Here is a 9,202-nt window from a genome sequence, read left to right as displayed (position 1 = left end):
ATCATCTAAATCATCAATGTCAATAATAGACCTAGGAGGTAATTCTCTAAACCATTTTCTAGCTTCCCCATCTAGGCTTTGAACAAAAACCCTCATCCAGACATCCTCTTCATTGATATCCAAGTTCAGCATAGTTGTAGAAGGCCTGTTACACAAAAATATTGTCACTATGATTATTTACAATCAGTATGGGTCTATCATCACTTGTACTGTCCTCCTAAGCAAGTCTAAGACCTTAGCTCTTCAAATCAAGCTTTGGAAATGGGAGAAAGACATTAAAAATCAATGTAACTCTGGTTCTGCACTTTCTCTCATGGTCACCTGCGGTCCCGCACCTTCTGTGTACAAAAGTTGCGTACCTACCCGCTCTGTCCCTAACAGTGTAGGTGTGGACCCCTGTGAAAGTCAAAAGGCGCAAGTTTTATCTTAAAAAACTCACTTTGGGTTAATTCTAGAGTTTTCTAGAAGGAATTTTGACGTGGATTGTTCGCTCTGAGGTGGTTCATGCATCCCAAAAGAGAAGGAGCTAATCCCTTGACTAAAGGAGCTATCCCTTTGAAGGAGGGCTTTATCCCTTTGAAGGAGGACCTAGTAACTTCCCTCCATTGCACTATAAATACAGGCATTGGGGTGAGGACTAGGGAGGTTAGAAGCTGAACATTTTGAGGGTAAATGCTGGTGAAATTAAGACTTCCTAGTTGAGCTTAAGAGGAGATATCACATACCTTTTTGGCTTCATTGGGGAGTGAGTGAAACTTGTCAAATTAGAGGAGACTTCTTGTTGGACCCTGGGAGGAGCTTGTACAGCGTCAAGGCGAAGGTTGTAAAGTTCTTCTTCTTTTGAATTAATACAATCAAACTCATTTTTCTCAACAAGTATCTTATGTTATTTGTTTCATGGACTCCTTGACTTTCATGTTAAATATGTTTTATGCAATTGGTTTTTCAGGTGCTATTTAATTTGTTTGCCTTGTTTGTGTTTGCAGATTCGCGAAAAGGAGCTCATTTGGATCAAAGGAGCGAGGGCATCCACAAGCTTGCGTTGGACCAAAGGTAGGCCCTAAAAACACTTGTTTGCTATCATTTATTAAAGCATATTTAGAGAAAGATAGTGTCTGGTTGGTTTGCTTGTCATTAGGTCTTCTTTAGATTCTAGGAAGGTCTATCTTGTCCGCAAGATCGACCCATTCCGTGTGACAAAATGGCGACTCCACTGGGGACTTGATTGTTTTCCTTGTTTATACTTTGACTTGAGAAACTGTATTTTCTGTTTTTGTTTTTGACTTGATGATTGTGGGATTGGGTGAATTTAGTTAATTTTGAGTCAGTTTTTACTTTTCATAGTTTTGGGAGAGGTACGCACCCTCTGAGTTAAGCACAGTGCATACCTGTACGCACTTTTCCTTTGTACACAGAGCATGAACGCACCTGTGTAAACAGGTTGCCTGCGTACCCTGTCAAAAATTTGAAAAATTTTAAATTTTTCTCTTTTTTATCAGTTTAGAATTTGTTTATAGGTTTTAGCCATTGCCCAGACCTACTTATTCCCTGTCAAAAACTTTCCTTGGTTTAATTTCATTAGTGTTAGGGTTTTAGGTGGAATTCCTAGGAATTTTGCTTGTTGGGTTTGTTTTTCGTTTTTGGTTGTGTAGTGGCTCTGACCTTAGAAGTCGTAGGGACCTCAGATTATCTTGGTGTCTACCAGTCTTATTATGAGTCTGACCATTTATGAAATCTCCCCTTGTTGAGGAATCCGCTTTGTGTTTTCTCATTTCAAAATTTCGAAAAACTTGTATTTGAAAGTTGGAATTTTCATTTTTTAAAAAAGAAAACGAAAGATTGGTTGTTTTTTGACTAATTGTGATTCTGCATAAATTAGTCCTTAGCTCACATTTAGCTAAGTAAAACATCCTCAAAAAGACTTTTAGTAGGATTTGACTTCAAGTAGCTTTTTATACTTTGTAGCTCTCAAAGTTAGTCATTTTCATTAGTTTTGAGTGTTTTATTTACAAAATATAAAAAAAATCTCTTTTGGAAAAGGTTTGTTTTTGTAGTGGTTGAGTGCTTTGAAAAGAAAAGGGAAATTTTTGTGAAATAACTAGTTGTCTCGTTTTGAGTGCTTTGGAAAGGGAAAAGCTCTTCTTTAAATTTGTTTAATTGAGAAAGATTTGTGTTTACAAAGTATTTGCATTCTCAAACTCTTTCTTAGTGTAGAAGTTCATCGAAGAGAAAAGATTGTTTAAATCATCTTAGGTGCATCTTTTTAGTGATTTCGAGTCGAGTCTTTACACCACGAGTTTCATCTCCGCCACCTCTTGACTTAAACAACAACCATTAAAATTAACGCTTAAAGTAAAATTCACCTAGTAACATTTTATTTCTAGGGCTCTGATACACCAACTTAGCTTAGGCTAGTGTCTTGGAGTAGGAGAGTAATTAACTCTCCAAGACAGTAAAAACAAACAAGTAGTTGTATCTTGTGGTAGGAAGAAATCCAATTGTTGCATTTATGCTCTGGGAAAGCTCCTCTTAAAGGAGAAGCACGAGATCGTGTCTGAACCAGTGTGGGAATCAATCCTTCCTCATTGGGAACAACGCCAGATATTCACGTATTAAAAACGGTAAACCTCGGATTAACCATTATCGAGGAGCCTGGGGTCACTTGTTGGTAAACCTTGGATTATGTCAAGGAGCCTTCAAGGGGATTGAACTTGCTACTCTGCCCTTACGTGCGTATCGGATCGTAGACTGTTCCCCCAGGTGTATTTGTCTCAGTTGGTAACCTTAGTGGCCATATTCTTTAGGATTCTTCCTAAGGTGACAGTGGTGGGAAGATCCCACTGTACCTGGAGCAGACGTCGGCTAGACTCACTTGGATTTTCTGGGGGGTTCACTTCACTCGAGACGGTTAAGTGGAGGAACTTGGTCCAGTCTATTCATTAAGCAGGTTGTCGGGGTAACTGTTCCAATCGCCATTTTTGTACTGAATTCTGCGACGTTGGATTTCATCACCAACTAGTGTTTTCGGTCCGGAAAGTTACTGTTTGTATGTGTTTGATCTCTAGATTCTTTAGGCGTGTGATTCAAATTTGTTTGGTTCTTTAGAGGCTTTAGGTGTTTTTCATTGAGATTTTACTTTGTTTGTGTGTGAAGTAGTTAAAAGTTTTTAATTGTGGCTAAATTACCAAGACAGTCCCATAGACTTCGGGGCCAGTCTCCTGAGTTTGTAACCGTGGCTGATTTATTGATGAAGTCCCGTACACTTTGGGGCCAACCTCCTGAAGAAGTCCCGAGCCAACTTGAAGGCTTGAAAGTCCTCGTAACTCCTAGTGGTAGTAAGGTTGGGTCACCTGAAGAAGGAGAGTCTTCATTGGTTGTACATCCTGATTACCAAACTCTAGTAACAGGTTACGATCCGCAATCGATTTCAGTTTCCGAACTTGCTGGTAGCTTTTCATCTACTAGTGATATAGGTGAAGAACCTGAGATATTTGAACCTGTTACTCCAACATCGGGGTATGTCTCTCCAACTTCTAGTGGTCCTGATTCACCTAGGGTAGAAAGAGTAATTACCCAAGATCTTCCTTCTGGACTTATTGCTATTGAAGAACTTGCTCCGGAAGAAGAAGTAGGCATCCCTATCCCTGAAAATCAACCTGTTCTTGATCTAAGGGAGCATGAATCAATTTTTTACAGTCCTCCTAGGAGTACTACTTGGTATCTTTCTTTGACTAATTATTTGGAAAACCCAGGGTTAAGCTTTTCACCACCTCGTGCTCCTTATCATCCTAGAGGTTTTTATACACCCGTAAATATGTCAGGTCAGTCGTCCATGTTTACTTAATCGCCTGAATCCTTTTTGTACGACGGTCCTTCTGTTCCCTCTGGGTATCAGTCACTTTCTGGTACTTTTTCGGGAGCATCTCCTCAACCCATTGAGCAAGGGTTATTAACTGGAAACAATGGTACAAATCCGTTGAGCGTAGAAGACATTCTTATGATGTCAGGTTCTATTCCCAATTGTCAACCTCAAGGTGGCCAGTTACCGCCTGGGGAGCAGCCTCAATTAACCCCTGGGGGGCAACCTCAAGGTACACAATTTTCATCTGGGGGACAACCTCAAGGACAGTACGTACCTACGGTACAGTACGTTCCTCAAGGTCAACCCCAGACTCAATATGTACCCCAAGGTCAACCCCAGTATCAATTTATACCTCAAGGTCAACCCCAGTATCAGTACGTGCCTCAAGGGTATCTACCCCAAGGTTAGTACTCGAACCAAGGTTTCCAACCACCCCAAGGTCAATCTTATATTCAAGGAACGGGAAATTTACCTTTCAATTATCAATCCTACCCTCAACCCGGTTATGGTCCTCAATATTCTCAACCTGTTATGGGTCAGTACCCCGGAATGAACATAGTGTGGGATCCATCGCAAACCCAACAGGTGTTGCAGCCAAGTGTACAGTTGTCATCTCAAATTGGACACCCCTTAGTTTCTGGTACACCCCAGCAACCAATCCAGTCTAATATTCAAACTTCTGTACCTTCGGTAGTTTCTCAGTCTGGGTCTACTGCGCCTCGTACTCCATCTCAAACGACTGCTGCAACTGCCGCAACATCTGTTCAATCTACCCCACCTACTTCTGGAGTATCGACAGCTCCGATTTCTACTGTTCTTGTATCTACTCCTCAGACATCTTTACCACCGTCTGGATCCACAATTCAAACTACGGTTCAGATGCCTGTAGGACAACCTGGTTTAAGTACGGTTGTCACAAGTCAACCACAATTCACCTATCAACCGTACCAGGGACAGTACCAATTCGGTCCTGCTGTCCAGCAGCCAGTTTATCAGTATCAACCGTATCCTGGGTACACTTATCAACAACCTCAACAACCCTAGTACGGTCCGGTTAATCCTGGTTTTCCGGGAGGATACAATATCCCGAACGCGATTCCTATTCCTAGTTATCCCGGATATCCTCCTCCCGGGGCTGGTCTCATGACCCAGAGTTTTAGGGATCCTAATCGACAGTTAGCGTTTATCACAACTTTGGACTTACCAGACTTGTCGCGTCTAACGAACGATCTGATTAATTATCTTCCGTTTTAGCCGCCAATGCCGAATAAGTTGCCCAGTGACATTCCCAAGTTCGAAGGTAAATCAGGAGAGGACCCGTCGAACCATGTGATGACTTATCACCTCTGGTGTGCGTCTAACTCCATCACAGATGATTCGATCCATCTTAGACTTTTCCAGCGCACTCTAATTGGTCTCGCGGCCAAGTGGTACATTGAGTTACCGCGAGGCACTTTTTATAATTTTAGTCAGTTAGCTACCTCGTTTTTAACTCATTTCCAGTTGCCAGTGCGATATGACAATGGCACGGAATTGTTAACTTCGCTAAAACAGTCGACATCCACGTACATTTCAGATCATATTCATGAGTGGAGACGTCGACGTCGTTTAGTGAAGGTATTTATTCCGAATCAAATCTTGGCCGAGTGGTTTGTAAAATCTTTGTTGCCAAAGATCACTGAAGATGTTGCTAAAGCCGGAGTGGTTACTGAGGAGCAAGTCATTGCTCAAGCACAGTACCTTGACTTGGTTTATACTCAGTCAGGTACATTACACGAAAAGATCCCCGATCTTCCCAAGTCAAATCAAATCGCTGCAGCTCCTTCGGGATCTCATGCAGCTGACGTATGATTGGCACGGTTAACACTAAAGGTAAGAAGAAATCCTCCAAGAATTCTTCTCCTATTATAACCTTGCCTGATTCCCCAACAGGAGATTCTTCTGTAGAGATTTCCGTCGATATTCACGTTGTAGAGTCATCTACAGCTAAATCAAAATCCGGTGGGAAGAAGAAAGGAAAGAAGAAGAATAAAACGGGCAAAAGTTCAAAGGAGAAACCTGAAAAGGCGAAATCCAATGATGAAAAGCGCAAATCTCATTATCCATGTCTCATTTGTGATGATGAACATTTTACAAGAGACTGCCCTCATCGTGCAGAGGTTGCGAAGATCGTCAAAGGTTCCCAAAATCCTGCTGTTTTGAAGGATCCATTTCCAAGTCAAGACAGTAAGATGATAGGTTCTTCATCGAGTGCCAATGAAGAACCCATATTGATGATGTCCCATGTAAGGATTACGACTCGATCGCAAGATTATGGCAGTAAAAGTCATGTTGATGGTAAAGAAGCAGAATCTTCTCATTCTAATCCATCAACCTCAGCTCTCGGTTCCGATCCACTACAGATCGAGAAACCTAATCCAGACTTGGTAATCAAACCGCCCGCTAAGGGTATACTTCGAAAGTCAGCTTTCAATCCACATGCGAAAGCGGCTCAAAACTATAACATTGTTGAGGATTTAGTTGTTTCACCCTCAGCAATGTCGGCTTTGGAAGTGTTGCAATCATGTCCAGCACAGCGTAAATTACTTTTGTCGGCTATAGGAGCTGTTGACGTTCAGGACCCGAACCTAATAATTTTCGATCTAGAAAATAGTACACCGCGTCTCCCTCATCAAATGGCTTTCCAGATCCCAGTGATAGTCAAAAACAAGCCTATTCATCGGACTGTAATTGATGAGGGAGCCTCAACGTGTATTATGTTGATACAGTGTTGGAGATCGCTTGGTTCTCCTTCACTAAATCAATCCCTGACAATTCTTAAGGCCTTTGATGGCCATGGGTTTCATCCTTTTGGCATTCTACAGGATTTGCCTATAGGGGTTGAAGGAAAAACCGTTAGTCTAGATGTGGAGGTGGTTGATGCCCCTCTAGACTACAACCTTCTCTTGGGTCGAAGTTGGTCTTATGCTATGACAGCGGTCGTTTCATCGGTCTTTCTAGTAATAAAGTTTCCACATAATGGAAAGATCATAACAATAGATCAGCTCGCTTACTTTTCATCTGACCCAGCCTCTTCGAAGAGTATTCAGCATGTTGGTAAAACGACTATCCCATATAAGGATGTTGGAGTAGGATTAGTTAAAGATGCCGGTTTACTGGGAACTTTTCCTTTTCCTCCAATCAACGCATCATCTTCATTTTCAACTATTCATATGATTACATCAGACACCATTATTAATGATGATCCTTGGATCATCCCTTCTGAATCTGAGATAGACTCATTTGGTAATTCCATGCCTTTGAGTCCATATGAAATTTCCTATGAAGCCGTGCAGTCTTTTGCCGACTTGGGTTCAACCGAAATTGACTTAATGAATGTGGTCCGTGAGGAATCACTTTTTACATCAACCTCGGATTTAACTACGTTTTCTGAACTTGTTCTCTCTGATGAGCAAATTCGTGAAATCCTATGTGTAGATGATTTACCATGGGAAGATCTCCATCACCGATCTTCATTTTTACCTGAGGATGATCGTTTTGAAAATGATTTCTCATCAATTTTTACAACTGAATATGTCAAGGAACCTCAGAATCCAATGAAACATCCTGATTCAGAGTTAAATTTAGGAAACATCTCTCGAACTATTCCTATTGACATTTCGGTTAAGCTTGGAATTGTTGAAAACATTCATATAGGTGCCTCGTGTACAGATGACAAAATTCAATTATATAAGACCCTATTTCAAGAATTCCGCGATGTATTTGCCTAGTCCTATGAGGAAATGCCAGGAATTGATCCCGTGATTGTTTTTCATGAGATCAAGACTTACCCGGACGCTAAACCCATCTGGCAACGTTTGCGTCAGATTCACCCAAGAAAAGCTGCTACAATTAAAGCAGAAGTTGAAAAACTGTTGAAAGCAGGTTTCATTTATCTGATCCCGTTAACGGATTGGGTATCGAATATTGTTCTGGTTAACAAAAAGCAGGGAACAATAAGAATATGCATCGATTATAGGGACATTAATCGAGCCTGTCCAAAGGACAATTACCCAACTCCCTATATCGATCAAATCATTGATGATTGTGCCAACAGCGAAATATTTTCCTTTATGGACGGTTTTTCTGGATACAATCAAATCAACATTCTACCTGCCGATCAACCAAAAACAGCTTTCATTTGTCCATGGGGGACATTTTCTTATTGCAAATTGCCTTTTGCGCTTAAGAATGCCAGAGCAACTTTTCAAAGGGCGATGTCTTATGCGTTTCATGACATCAAACACATTGTGCAACCGTATCTCGATGATTTGCCTGCTCATTCATTACATCAATCTGATCACCTCGTCCATTTACGAGCAATCTTTATGAGGTGTAGGCATTATCGTATTCGGTTGAACCCACACAAATGTGTCTTCTGTATAGAAACGGGTCGATTGCTAGGATTTGTAGTTTTGAAAGTCGGCATTCGCGTTGATCCCTCAAAGGTCGAAGCTATCATCAAATTGCCTCCTCCTTCGAGTCTTCGCCAACTCCAAAGTTTGCAGGGGAAAGCAAACTTTTTACGATGATTCATTCCTAACTACGCCGAGGTTACAAAGGGTTTTACCCGGTTGTTGAAACAAAACACTCAATTCTCTTGGGATGAGATAGCTCAGAAATATTTTGATGCACTCAAGCACGCGTTGACCCATGCACCGTTGTTGCATCCTCCCAACTACAACCAGGATTACTTCTTGTATCTCGCCGCCTCCCATTCCACCATTGGAATGGTATTAGTTCAGGAAGATGAATTCGAAACGGAACATGTGATATATTACCTTAGTCGAACGTTAAATCCAACTGAGCTAAAATACTCACATGTGGAGAAATTGGCATTGGCAGCCGTTCAATTTGTCCAACGTTTTTGTCACTACATTTTACTACGTAAAACTACGGTAATTTCGGATTGCAACCCTATGATCTACATTTTGACCAAACAATTGCTAGGGGGCAAGTACTCTAAATGGATCGTTATCCTGCAGGAGTTCGACTTGGAGTTTGAGAAATCTAAGTCTAAGAAATCTTTAGTGTTTGCGGAATTAATGTGTGACTTCCCGCGTGCTGACATGGAAACTATGGCAGAGGAGCCAATTGTGGACGAATCTTTGTTTCTAATCAGCACTTTAAATCCATGGTATGGGGATATTATCATCTATCTCTAGACCCAATCCTTTCGGCCAGAAATTTCAAGGTCGGAACATAAGAAAATTCGATTCCAGTCCCAACAATTCAAAATTATTGGAGATACTCTTTATCGTCGTGGGGCGGACTCTATTTTTTGACGTTGCTTAACTCACG

Source organism: Pinus tabuliformis, chromosome 3_2 (assembly GCF_031772625.1).
Source record: "Pinus tabuliformis cultivar Carrire ecotype Pingquan chromosome 3_2, CPIR1, whole genome shotgun sequence".
Classification (NCBI taxonomy): Eukaryota; Viridiplantae; Streptophyta; class Pinopsida; order Pinales; family Pinaceae; genus Pinus; species Pinus tabuliformis.
The sequence above is the reverse complement of the archived record's forward strand: the minus strand, read 5'-3'. Positions refer to the sequence as shown.